This window comes from Benincasa hispida, chromosome 1 (assembly GCF_027475165.1).
Source record: "Benincasa hispida cultivar pf3 chromosome 1, pf3_genome.v1.1, whole genome shotgun sequence".
Lineage (NCBI taxonomy): Eukaryota > Viridiplantae > Streptophyta > Magnoliopsida > Cucurbitales > Cucurbitaceae > Benincasa > Benincasa hispida.
The window spans coordinates 77,682,261-77,697,081 of NC_143478.1; the positions used below are offsets into that span (position 1 = coordinate 77,682,261).

Below are 14,821 nucleotides of genomic sequence, written 5' to 3' on the forward strand. Positions count from 1 at the left end.
TTTTAAAAATATACTACAAAAAAAGTCTATGAAACCTAAAAGCTTCTTATTTATGTCTTTCAATCCCACCAAAGGAAATTTGAAAAGCCTACTAATATGACGCATATGTGATTTGTTGATGGTACTAATAAAAGATTGTATAATACAACATGCTTTAGTTCTCACATCAAAACACATAATGTCTAATTAAAATAGCTAGTATATTGGATAAATATTAAACAAACAAAAGTTTACAATAAAGACCCTATTAGACATATCTTAAAAGAAAAGATTTATAAAACAAAAATTAAAAGGGGATTTGAGGCGTGAATTAAGTTTTGAATTGAATTCTTAAGTTTAGAGATAGGAAATCTATGTCTGGAGTACAAGTTGTGAAGATAAAACTATTTGATAAATGTGGCAAACTTCAATAGTTTGGTTTGAATTGAGTTATTTTATGCTGATTTATGAAGTCGGAGGGCCAAACCCCCCAAAATGAAAATTTTAGGATCTTAAACTAAAAAAAAGGTTTTGAAACTAAATGGACGTAAGAAAGCTCAAAGTAAGCATAATTATATTAATTTAGTCCAAAGAAAAGTGATATGAAACCAAACCAGATTTCTTATATCTTTGAAATGTTTTTAAGGAGAAACAAAATCACGTTTGCATGGAGTGGTAGGACTAAGATGAAGTTAATTCCACCGAAAATGTTCCTTTCCATACTAACAAACAAGCTGTCAATTTAGCTTTCTAATAAATGTGTGATTTAATTAGAATAATTATTTTTCAATTACAACAAATTAATTGTAAAGCTAGACAATAAAGAAGGAAAATGAAAAAAAAAAAAAAAGGGGGGGGGGGGGTTCATGGTACCAAAATCAAACGGTGGGCGAACAACGAGCAGACGACGAGCGGATGGAGAATCTCGATTGTGGGTTTCAGAGAAGAAAGAATGAAGGAGAAGAAAAAAAATGGAAGAAGGAAAAGAAGAGATTGTGAGCAATGGGGAGGTGGGAAGGGTTTTTAACGATATTTTCCCAACAGTCATTTGGTCAGCCGTCGAGATAAATACCCATATCCCGATGGTCAATCAAATACCGTCGGCCTAATTACAAACTCTTGACAGTCGCTCGAGTACCGTCGAAAAAAATAAACCTTATCCCAACTATGTTCTTCAACACCGTCGGCATAACTTTACAATTACCCATAAGTTTTTTTTATTTAAATACCCATATCCCGACGGTCGCTCAAATACCGTCGACGAAAATATGCACTCTCGACAGTCGCTTGAATACCTTCAGGCAAACTCAACTATATCCCGACGGTGTGTTTGCATACGTCGGGCAAAACTTGACAATTCCCTATAAATTTTTTTATTTATATTTCTTATTTTTTTAAAACTTAAACCTTGTCTGACAGCGTTCTCCAAACCGTTGGGATAGGCGAACCAAAAATCTAAAAAGTATCTTTTTTTAAATTAAGAATATCCCGACGATTGCATCATCGTCGGCGGAAGTAGAAACCGACCGTCGGGATAGTTTTACAATTTTCCCATAATGTTTTAAATTTTCAATTTCGCTACCTCCTGACGGTTCTGAACTTTCAAGCAAAAGGACTTCCCTCGACGTATTGCTCTGACCGTGTCAAGAAGATTAAACATAGTTTTCTCATCTTTTAAAAAACTAAATAACTCCTGACAATCCTGGGACCGTCGGGCGAGTTTAACAAGCCCGATGGTAGGTTTATTGACCGTCGGGATAGATCAGGTAGCTCGACGCTAGTGAACTTCCTGCCGGGATTGGATTTTCGCCCGATGCCTCCATGTACCCTTAGTGGAAATGAGATCACCCGACATTTTTTTTTTACGTCGAAAAAAATTTCATCGGAAATAACTAAAATTCTTATAGTGATAGCGTCAAGATGTTGCCCTTAGCACATCCACACTACATTACAAAAGTGAAGACAAGTTTGGAAAACGATTGAGATTGCGATACATCATGATGGAAACATTTTGTAACATTTGTCAGTGAGTTTTTCGTTCCCCCCTCTTTCTATTTTTTGGTTAGTTGAGTTCATGTTTTTTATTGTATATTGAGTGGTTGAACTTAGCTCTTGACTTTGGTGTGATTGATTGGGTTTTTATATGTTTTATTGATCAATACAAGGACTTGTTCCTAAATTGCAACAAATTATATGTGTGCTGTTGCACGGTTTAATTCTTAATTAGCTTTAAAAAGTAAAGTTTAAATCCAAATTTGAACGCATGATTAGTGTAAATTGTAGAATGAAAATGTAGAATTCTTTTAGAAGTCGCTGCAAGAAGAGAACTGTGGATGTCTTGTTTTCTTATTGAAAAGCTCTAGACTAATACGTTAGGTTTCTAATTATAGGGTAAAAGAGTTTGTTGAACATAGAAAAGTCAATTAATAACCTTATTCTTCTGGGCTTATAAATTGTTGCATGATAAAATTGGTTTATTAATTTAATCAAGTTGTTTTTCAATTGATGAAACTAATGTCCTAAGAATGCCTTCTCTGGTTGACTCTTCACTTAGGTTTAGGTTAGATTTAGATTTATTCACGCTTGTTTAGGTTCTCTAAATAAAATAAGGTGTATGTGGTTATATATAATACTAAATCAAACTCGAAAACAAATCTTGAGAATAACACACTCGACACAATGCACTATACTAAAATTTAGCGACATACACTAGCAGTATTGTAATCATAAAAATCACGCAACAAACTCATTAGGCAAATTATCAAAATATATAAACCCAAAAGTCTTTTCTAAATTATTTATATAAAATGTCAATAATGATTAATGTAGGTTGTTAAGCTCAAATTTCCACTTTTTTATTCACTACAAGAAATTTTTCCTTTTTCGATGGTCGACATCATCGGAAAAGGCTTTTCCGATGCCTTTTTTTACAGTCAACAAGGTCGTTAGGATAATCTCGTCGAAAAATCCTTATCCCAACCCAAAAAAGTTGCCTCATCGGAAATAAAAGATTTTGCGACGGACAAAGTGGAGAGACTTTCTCCCAACGCTAGACTATGGGCGTTGGGAGAAGTCACATCTTGCGACCCCAAAAACCCGATTTCAGGCATCAAGAAAAGTAACTTCTCTCGACGCCACAAATAGGCGTTAGGCAAAATGTCTTTTTCCGACGCTAGAAATTTGATCTTTGGAGTAGGAAGAAGTGACTTCTCTCAACACCCATACTTTGGTTGTCGAGAGAAATCATAATTGTGCGGATGATGTTCATCCCAATACTAAAATCCTTAAGTTTTCGTCGAGGGAGGCTATATTCCCTGACGCTAACATATTTGAGTGTCGGGAGAGGTTACCTTTCTCGAGGATATATAGGCATGGCATCAGGAAAAGTCTTTAAAATAATTTATAATAATGTTGTTTTTCCCGACACCTTTAAATTTGGCGTCAAGAGAGGGTTTTCCAATTAAATTTTTTTAATTTACTAAATATCAAACCTGTTTAAATCTTACAAATGTGGTCAAATAAACTAAATTCTTCAACATTTAATTAATTTTCTTTCATAATTAACACTGAAATAGCATTATATATTATCTTCAAATTACATAATTAAGATATTAACATCAAATAGCATTATAGATTATCTTCAATATTGTATAATATCTACAAAATATTAATACCAAAATAACATTATACATCTACAAAATACACATCTACAACCTAACTTTGCTCGTTCAAAGATGCATCTTGAAGCTAGTCCTTCGAGCTATCTAGAAAATATAAATTTAAATAGATTTAATGCTACCATATAATTAACTTGATTAAGTATATGAACTATGATATAAATTTTAACTCAAACATAACTATGCATTTACCTATATACTAATAGCAACATTAATATAAAACTTAAACATAACTGTGCATTTATCTATATACTAATCTCAAACCCAATATAAAATTTAAACTTAAATTTGGTAACATTATACCATATACCAATCTCAAACTTAATCTCAAACTCAATACATTTATCCATATACCAATCTCAAACTTAAACATGACTATGCACTTACCCCTATACCAACTTTAAACTTAATATAAAACTCAATGCTCAACCTAAGAAAATTCAAAATGTACTTTAGGAAATCTCCACCCACTCACCTCCCCCCTCCTCCCTCCTCCCACCTCGCACACTCTAATCTCAAACTTAATATATATCATATTCCAATCTCAAACTCAATGCATTTATCTATATACTAATCTAAAACTCAATATAAAACCTAAATTTCAACTGAAACTTAAACATAACTCCTCCCAAAACACACACACGCTTTAATATGTATTTACCCCTATATCAACTTTAAACTCAATATAAAACTCAATGTTTAAGTTAAGAAAAAATTCAAAATGCATTTATCCATATAAAAGTTATTAAAATTTAGCTCAAATTTAAATGTAACTGTACATTTGTGTTGTTGCCATAAATGCATTGAGTTGAAGAGTGCATACCTATTTCGATTTATTTCCTTGTGATTTCATGAGTTGTAAGATCATGGTTTTCAAGTCATATATCTCAACTTGTCTTTTGTTTTCTATTTTGTCCACTCTAGCCTTCAAGGATTGTATCTTAATTCATTGCTCCTCTATAATTTGTGAGGATGCAATCGATGAGTTTTCTTTTCTTATTTTTTAGAAATTGGCCCCCAACCCGCTCGTGTGCCCAACACTTGCTTGCATATCTTTTCTCTTGATATTGTTCATACCCTTCCTGGGTGGAGGCCTCTCTCAGATCTACCATTCGGTTCTACAGCAATAATTTAATCAAACATTTGTATGATAATTTTATACAAATGAAGGAATAAAAACATACATATGCATAATTAGCGGCCCGATTAACAAAAGAGTCATCACTCTTAGAGTGAGTATGCTTAAACCACTCCATTGGGTCGATTGCTTGACCGCCAGGTCCTTTCTGTAAAAAAAAAATCACATAAAAGATATTAATAATACTTTCTTACAAATCAAATAAATAAATATTTTTATTTCTACCATGGATTCTTGTATGTGTATAAAAGTCTTGGAACCAGCTATATGAATGAACTTTAGAGCCAACCAATTCTTTTGATTAGTCTCTACCACTTTCTAATAAAACGAAAAATTAATGTGGAAGGAAAAATGCAAATGTAAGTGAAGTGAAAAAAACACATAAGTGGATTCAAACTTATTGCATAAAAAGTGGATTGGGTGAGTGTGCTTCTACCTCTTTAGGATTTGCATATTTTTTTTAATGTTTGTATAATTCTAACCTATACTCTTTGAATGAATTTTGCATCTGTTGATCGATGAAATCATTGACAAGTTGATTGGACAAGTCAAACTAAAAATGGTTCTGATTTTTTTTAAAATAAAAAGATTATATAATACACACATACACATATATATCTAAATTGTAAAATATCAAATGAGCATCTTACCATCAATCGGCTTTTAACAAGCCCTTTACATTCTTTTATTACTTCTTTCCATGTTCCACAACGAATAGAAAATGATTCTCAGACGTTGGTACCAATGATATTGCTAAACCTCGTTGCATTATGATAGATTGGTTTCTTCCATAAAGGGTCGATCTCTTTCCCTCTTTGTTACAATATTTATAATTTTCTATTCGTACTAATATAATTTACACCCCAAATACAGACTAGCATAACCAATGACTATAATAACCAATTTAGAGTCTCAAATACTTAATATTTTGTGGTAGCTAACGGATAAACTTTGCTCAATATTTTATTTTAGCCCGTCATTAAATTACCTTTCATTAAATATTAAATATATTTAACAAAAAAATTAACACAAACCCTGATTTTTGTCAGTAGTGTGACTTGATATTTGCTTATGTAAACATCTACTCGAGTAAATGATCAACAAGCCAATTAGTGGCCACACTGCTTAGATTTCTTTTATATAATACACAAAAATTAGCTATATATATGAAATGTTTCTTCTACCAAGATTAGGGACAAAAATAGAATATTAAAGAATTTTAGAGATTGAAATAGAATTGAAGTAAAAAAAAAACTATTAGAACTTGCTATTAATATATAATATTTCATTAAGAACTATTTTTAAATATAGAAAAATGAACCAAAATATTTACAAAATATAGTAAAATTTTATAACTTTCAATTATAGATGCTGATAGACACGGGTGGTCTTCTATCAGTATCTATCAACATCTATCATTGATAGTTCTAAAATTTTGTTATATCTTGTAAATATTTTCAATAATTTTACCATTTAAAATAATTTCCCTTTCATTAATCATTGAATGGGATTCTAAATCTATTTTGAAATTCAACATATGATTGACTACTTACAATTGTGACCACTTATTCAACCTAACTATATACTTATTAGATAAAAGTCAAGTATATTTGGATAAAGGGACCATTTTGCAAGGAATTCATTTTAATTTTCTATTTTTGAATTTATACTTGTTTCTAATCAATCTTGCAGTTATCGTTTTCACCATTATTAAAGAATTATTTGAAATTTTAGTCAAACTTTTTATTAAAAAAAATTATTTTTCTTTTTTAAATTTAATTTGATTTTTTAAACATTAATAGAAAGTGGATATTCATACTTATAAATGTAATTTTAAAAATTAAAAACCAAATTGTATCAAAGCCAAGGTGATTTATAAAATAAATCATGTCAATGGCTAAAACAAATATTTTATATGAAGCTTAAAGGGCAATTGTCCCTCTATTTGTACATGTAATATTGTGATGAACTGATTTAATTTGCGGGAACATAGAGAAAAGAAATAAGGACGTTGAGGATGACATGATGATTTCATTTCATTTTTATTTTTTTATTGTTTATTTTTTATTTTTTGCAAAGATGAAATGATGAAATGCCATAAAATTTTAATTAATAATTTAGGTGGCATTAAGGAAAAAGGCCTAAAGCCAGCTTGTCTCTGATTGGTCGAAAATACAACTATTATTGGATCCATAATCCTTTGAATCACGTTGATTGTGCCAAGCAGCAAGCAACCACCATCCAAAAAAACCATTTTTTTTAATGAATTGTAGTTTAAAAAAAAAATGTAAGATTTTTAATCGCTTAGCTTACAAATATATTATTTTAATAACTTAACTTTACATCAAGGGAATAAGAATATATCACAACGAGTGCACAATATTTCCGTATATGAATAGAAAATTGTAAATATTTTAACAAAAAGTGAAAGAGATGATGAATAGAAAATAATATACTATAACAAAGAGGAATTTGACGAGGGGAGAGATTTAAAGAAAACATCTAACCTTCGTAGAAAGCCTTCAGATGGTAGAAAGAATGTCTTCGAATGTTATATATTCTATCTTAGTCTTCAAGTTGACATTTCACCTCTTTGGAAGAAAACTGATTCAAATTGTTTGGAAACTTTTGGTTAGAAAATCTACGTACAAAATAAAGTTAAGGTCTTCGTTGATTCTATTCATGAACTTTATCACTGTGGTTCTGTTCTTGGATTCCTATAGGTTAATCACAAGAATAACTCGATCTATTGTCCATGACTTAGTTGTCCATGTTCAAAGATGTAGTTTTTCGACAATATGATTGGAAGACATTCCTTCTTGGGGAATGCTCTTTTTGTTCTGATTTGTTTTATCTTTAATTGTGTCTTGATTTGTTTTGTTCCCTTAAGTTTTTACTTAAAAAAAAATCTCTCCCTAGTCTCTCTATGGTCAAAACACTCATTCTTGCCTCCTCCAATACGTTGTCTTCTTCCACACTAATAACACGACCGCGTCGCACTATTTTGCCGAAAGTTCTACTAAGTCTCTTCTATCAATAGAGACATCATGCTTTTTGCCGATTGTGGTTCCTCCAAACCTAGCTCTTTCAATGAGGACGACGAGTACAGAGCGTGACTTTGGTATATTCATATACGGTGAAGAATCATAACAAAAATAACAACTCCAATTCTAATTTGCGAAATCTAATTAAGAAAAATAAATGCACTAAAATAGAAGAAAATAGATATAATGTAAATTTTATGTTAACGTACGCACAAGAAAATACCAAAATACAAAATAACGAGAAAAAGATTAAAAAAATAAAAATAAAATAATTTGTAAAAATAAAGATAAACATCATATTTGAAACAAAAAGGCTGAAAGATAATATGAGCTTCAAAAAGCAAAATAAGATCTAATTTTGAGATTAAAAACATTAGCTGGCATATTTTGAGGTAAAAATCTGCACGCATGATATTCAAATTTGTGACTTGAAAATTTTAATTACAATGAAATTAAATGTGTCGTTCAGGGCATTTTAAGCATAAACGGAAAAAGACCTTACATGTAAAGGAGGCGTTTTGCTATAATTCTGAAGGTTGAGAAACAAGATCTAAGTGAATGATTTGTATTCTATTGATCAATAACACAATTGTACACGTATAAATTAGTTTGATACAAGAACTAAAAATAGCTAACAAAACCCCTAACAAAGCTCAAACTACCATCTGAAAATCCTAATAGAAGAAGACTGACTTTACGATTTAATATCCCTCCTCAAACTCAAGGTGGTAGGGTAGAAACCAACTTGAGTTTGCATAGTAGCTGAAGAAAGCGTCCAGAGGGAAGCGTTTTAGTGAAGATGTCGGTCAGTTGCTCGGTTGTAGGTATGGATTGAAGGCGTAGAGTAGAATTTGAAGATGACGACGGATAAAGTAGCAGTCAGTTTCAATGTGCTTTGTCCATTCATGGAAAACATCATTATGTGCTACCTGAATGATACTATGATTGTCACAGTGAAGAATAGTGGCAGAATTTTTAGGAGTCCCCATGTCAGCCAGGAGCCAGCGCAACCATAAAACCTCTGAAGTTGCATCAGCAAGTGCACGATACTCTGATTCAGTGTTGGATTGAGAGACAACCGTCTTACTCCGCCAAGAAATGAGAGAGTCGCAAAAAAAAAAAATAGTAACATATGGTAGATCGTCTATCCGTAGGATTGCCCGCCCAATCATCATCAAAATATCCAGACAGAACCAATGAGGATTTAGAGGAGAATTAAAGTCCATGTCCCAGCATACCTTTAACATAACGCAGAATACAAAGAACAGTTATGAAGTGGATAGTGCGGTGAGTGGACATGAACTGACTGACAATATGAACTGCATAAGCTATGTCTGGGCGAGTTACTGTTAAACAAATAAGGCTACCAACCAGTTGTCTATATAGTGTTGGATCTTGGAGAGAAATACCATCAAAGGAGGTCAGATGGACATTGGAATCCCAAGGTGTCGGTGTTGTGGCAGAATCAGTGATACCTAAACGAGCTAACAGATCGGATGCATACTTTGCTTGAGATAGGTAGTATCCATCAGAGCATGATGAAATCTAAAGACCAAGGAAATAACTGAGTGGTCCCAGATCTTTCATCTCAAAATGTTCTCCTAGATAGCATTGAAGATCTGAAATAGCCTGTTGATCATCACCAGTAATGATTATATCATCCACATATTATAAAAGGAGAACAATTCCACGGGAAGTTTCTCGAGTAAACAGGGTAGAGTCATGAGTGCTCGAGGAAAATCCAAGTTGGGTAACAGTAGAATTGAAGGTTGCAAACTAAGCACGTGGAGCTTGTTTGAGCCCATATAATGCACGATGAAGAAGACATACCTTCTTTGGTGGAGAAGATACACCGGGTGGTAGCTTCATATACACTTCCTCAAATAATGTGCCATTGGGGAAAGCATTCTTAACATCCATTTGAAGAAGAGGTCATTGTCTAGCAACTGCTATGGCCAATAGGCTCTGGACCGATGTCATTCGTGCAACTGGAGAAAAGGTTTCCTCATAGTCAATACCATATTCCTATGAAATTCTTTTAGCCACTAAACGAGCCTTATAGCTTCGACAAATCCATCAAAACGGGTCTTGATTTTATAGATCCACTTATATCTAATGGGTTTATTGCCAAGTGAGAGATCAACATACTCCCAAGTGTGGGTCTTGTCTAATGTCTGAAGTTCCTTATCCATAATTTGTTGCGAAAGAGGGTTAGAACAAGCCTCATGATAGAACTGTGGTGCAACTAAGGATATAGTAGTGGGAAAACAATGATAATCTTGTACATACTATGGAGTTTCTCTTACCCGGCCAGACTGACGAATAAGTGTAGGATCATGAGCAGCATCAGGGACAAATGGTAGGTCTGGGAGTGCAATAGAAGGAAAAGACTGAGACTCAAGCTCTGGTACGGATGGAGTGGAAGACTCATGCTTGGTATGGGTGGAGTAAGAGACTCAGATGAAAATTCACACATGGGAAATAAATCTATGGTAGGACTAGTGAAGAATGATTGGGTACCAAGGAGGGGAAGCATGAAAAGAAGAAATACTAGAAAACATACAATGTTCGCAGAACGTGACATGACGAGAGATACGTAACCTGTTGGATATAGGATCCCAACATAGAAATCCTTTATGTTCAATTCCATAACCAAGAAAGTAACACAACCGAGCCTGAGGTTCATGTTTGGAATGTTCATGGGGATGAAGTAAAATAAAGAGGCACAGTCAAAAACTTTGAAAAGAAAATAAGACGGGGGAGTGTCATACAATCGCTCAAAATGAGACACATTGTAGAGAACAGTAGAGGGAAGGCAGTTGATAACATAGACAGATGTGAGTGCAGCTTCTCCCCAAAACTTTTCAGGACAAGATGCGGAAAGAAATGGAACACGGACAGAGTCGAAAATATGGCGATGCTTTCTTTTAGCCCGACCATTTTGTGTAAAAGTATGAGGACATGAGCGTTGGACAAGAGTGCCCTATTGGGTTAGGAAGGAGAGCAGGTGAGAGTTTTTATACTCCATGGCATTGTCAGTTCGAAGAATTTTGATGGTTTGATAAGTAGTGGATAGACTAATACTCGGTGTACTAATAATCCCAGCATGTGAAATAGGCATGTGGTTACCATCGGCAGAATATACCAGAGGCAGGGATTGAACAAGGGTGAAGGAAGACAACAAGGCCATATTCGAGGTCATGTGATTGCAATAGGCTGAATGAAGAAGCCAAGATGTACCTGGTGTGATGGCGAGGGCAGGAAAAGAAGTGGGAGAGAGTACCGATTTCAACAAGTCCTGAAGATCGCTGATCTAGATACTTGGAGGATTAGAGGATACCACAACGGAGGTAGTAGCAGCTGCTGCGGCAGATGGAGAACCATGCTTAGGAGAATTCTTGGATTTATTGGTGTATCTTAGAGGCCGAGGTGGTTTAGTAGGACAGTTGTGCAGGATATGACCCTATCTAGGCCCTATCTATGGCAGTATCTGCACTCAATGGTGGGGCTAGAAAACTTATGACTATGTTGTTTGCAGTTCTTACAGAAAATCGACTCAGTTGGAAATCATGAATGATTGGTTGCGATAGCAATGTCGAGGAAGGAGAGGAAACTAACCCAAGTCGCCTCTCCTCAAAGAGGATTTCCTAAATCATAGCATCAAGAGATGGTAGAGGATTCCAATGTAACAAGGCAGCACAAACAAACTCATACTTAGAAAACCCCATAAGAACCTTGATAAGTCGTAGATGATCTAGAGTGATATTATCCTGGTCCAATTAGGTCTAAATAGGTTGAAGAGAGATACTCATTCACGAATTACTCCACCTCCTGACTTGTGCCAACTAGAGTAGTGTGAAGTTTATAGTAGTCATCTAGGCCCACGGTTTGGAATCATTCGAAAAAAAATCCCATAGTGATTTAGTTGTGTCGAATGCATCAAACTGAGTGTGAATGGCTGGGATCCGAACCAGGTGATTATTTAGTGGGTCTTGCTCTCCCAGAACCAGGTGATTATTTAGTGGGTCTTGCTCTCCCAGAACCAGGTGATTATTTAGTGGGTCTTGCTCTCCCAGAACCAGGTGATTATTTAGTGGGTCTTGCTCTCCCAGAACCAGGTGATTATTTAGTGGGTGATTATTTAGTGGGTCTTGCTCTCCCAGAACCAGGTGATTATTTAGTGGGTGATTATTTAGTGGGTCTTGCTCTCCCAGAACCAGGTGATTATTTAGTGGGTGATCTCCCAGAACCAGGTGATTATTTAGTGGGTCTTGCTCTCCCAGAACCAGGTGATTATTTAGTGGGTCTTGCTCTCCCAGAACCAGGTGATTATTTAGTGGGTCTTGCTCTCCCAGAACCAGGTGATTATTTAGTGGGTCTTGCTCTCCCAGAACCAGGTGATTATTTAGTGGGTCTTGCTCTCCCAGAACCAGGTGATTATTTAGTGGGTCTTGCTCTCCCAAAACCAGGTGATTATTTAGTGGGTCTTGCTCTCCCAGAACCAGGTGATTATTTAGTGGGTCTTGCTCTCCCAGTCCACAAACTTACTGTCTTTTTCAGTGGATCTTTTGACAGGTTTAACGACATCACCTATTACAACTCACCATAGTTTACGCCTAATCAAGAAGCTCTTCATTTAATAGACCCAGGTAATATAGTTGGTGTATCAAGGATTGTACTGATAAGATGAAAAATATCATTTTTTTTTATTTATAATGAGAAGAAAGACAAAGAAAAACCAACACGATTGGGCAAAGGAGAAAAAAATTAAAAAAAATAATGGATAGATTGGCGCTACTCAAAAAAACCAACAAGATCGGCTTGGCTCACTTCTCGGGTCAATGATGAACAGGTCGGCTTGGCTCACTTCTCGGGTCAATGATGGACAGGTCGTCTTGGCTAAAAAAAACCAAGAAGATCGGCTCGGCGCACTTGGCTCGGTGACTCAGCTTGATTGGGCTTAACAGGTGAGGCGGATGACTCTTCACGGGCGCGGAGCCGTTCACAGGTCGGGTGCGGAGCACGAGTCTGAGGCTTGTCTTCATAGATCGTGAGACTTATCTTCACGGGTCGGGGGCAGTCTTCTCGGGGCTTCTTGGGTCGGTTGTGACAGAGGCCAGATCTGGCAGATCTGGGTTGCCTTCACTGGTGCAATGAACTGACAGACCAGTTCTGGGTTTTCTCGGTGATTAAGAGACGGACAGAGGGAACGTGGACAGAACCTGGGTTGGTGGAGTCGCCTTCATGGACGGCGTGTTCGATGGTCGACTGTGTTCGACGATGGACAAACGATGGGGTTGATGGCAGAATGAAAGAGGACAAGGAGAAGAAGAAAACCAACTAGAAAGTCTCTAATACCATGTTGAGAAATAAGATCTAAGTGAATGATTTATGTATGTATTCTATTGATCAATAAAACAATTGTATAGGTATAAATAGCTTGATACAAAAACTAAAAATAGCTAAAAAAATCCCTAACAAAGTTCAACCTACCATCTGAAAATCCTAACAAAAGAAGACCGACTTTACAATTTAACACTGATCATCTTCGGTGTTTTGCCAAAATTTCAAGTGAAACCTCAATTTGTGCTATAAAATCCAATTTTTCAAGAAAAAAATTATTTTCTTAGCAATGATCCCCTTATGTGCAAATGCACAAATTTTTATAGGCAAGGAAAAATGTGTTCATAATGGATCCTTTAATTTTCTTGGGATGGCATTGGAAAAGATTAAAAGTTGTTACATCTTTTTGAGAAAAATCATCACATATTCACCTTAAAAGATTAAATACTAATTTCTCAAAAAGTTGCATGAATGAAAGAGAGATAATGAGAAGATTATTGAGAGAGAGGATGAATTAGATAAGTGGAAGAGAGTCATAAAAATTAACAAGGAAAGAGGAAATTCTCATGAAAATTAAGGATGAAGGAATTGTGAAGTTTCGTAGCGGGAATGGGCATCAGTCTAATTTCCAATTTTTTCACAGAATAAAAATTTTACAGAATTCAAAAGGAAATTATGCATTAATTAAATAAATTTACAACATGCATTAAAAGAGAGGAAAAGGGAGAAAAATTACATACCCTTGAAGACCAAAATTCTTTACGAAATCTCCTTCTCCAAATTGATCACAATCAAGAAAAATAGAATGACCACCACCAAGAGGTAATCCTCTGTATTCTCCCTAGGGTAGGGTGAGAATATGCAAGAGATGTGGGTTTTGCAGGATTTTGGAAGAGGGAGAGAGTTTGAGAGAGAGACGAGAATTTTTTCTGGGAGTAAAAAAATTGCAGCAGGTTCTCTTTTTCTCTAGTCTTTTTTCTCTATGAAGAAGATGATGGTGTGTCCAAAAGAAAACTTCGGCATGATAAAAAAACAAAACCTCCTCCCACTTCCATGTTTTTTTAGAGAGTTAAAGGGAGGGAATTATAATTCTCTCCCTTTTAATTTGAAATTTGAATTTTTTTTAAAAAAACAGTTATAGTTATATATATATATATATATAAACTTATTATATGTATATATTGTTGGGATTGATATCTAATTCTCTTGGAGTCTCGTAGTTTGTAAACTTTGTACACCTTGTTAGTAATAAAATAAGAGTTATTTTATTTGCATTTACTCATATCCAATAAACAAAGATTCGTAGTTATTGTATGTAAACTTAAGCATGTATATGAGATATACAAGTGGATCATGTATTAAGTAATAACCTAAAAGTTCTGTAGTATAAGGATAAATGAGGGATACCTTATCCTTGTGACACTATGGATACGACCCGCTTTGTAGAGGTTTACAAGTGTTGTGAACTACTACAGATGGTCTGATCCTGACATTCATGTGGAGACATGAGAGCGGGGGTGTCCTATACAAAAAGTTTGTATAAAACCAGTCCACGAGATGATTAGTCTCTTTATATAACGTCGTTGATACTTGAGACTTGCATTTCACTTAAACGACTATAGGTGACATGACCTTAATCT

At 34.8% G+C, this 14,821-nt stretch overlaps 1 long non-coding RNA gene across 1 annotated transcript; it reads right to left on the reverse strand.

Annotated features, from left to right (window-relative positions):
- Positions 1-4,289: 4,289 nt before the first annotated feature.
- On the reverse strand, positions 4,290-14,286 carry LOC150038739 (uncharacterized). Its single transcript, XR_016528069.1, has 3 exons — positions 13,922-14,286; positions 7,302-7,398; positions 4,290-4,942 (listed from the first exon to the last, which is right to left on the reverse strand). It is a non-coding gene; the product is annotated as an uncharacterized LOC150038739 (long non-coding RNA).
- Positions 14,287-14,821: the final 535 nt, after the last annotated feature.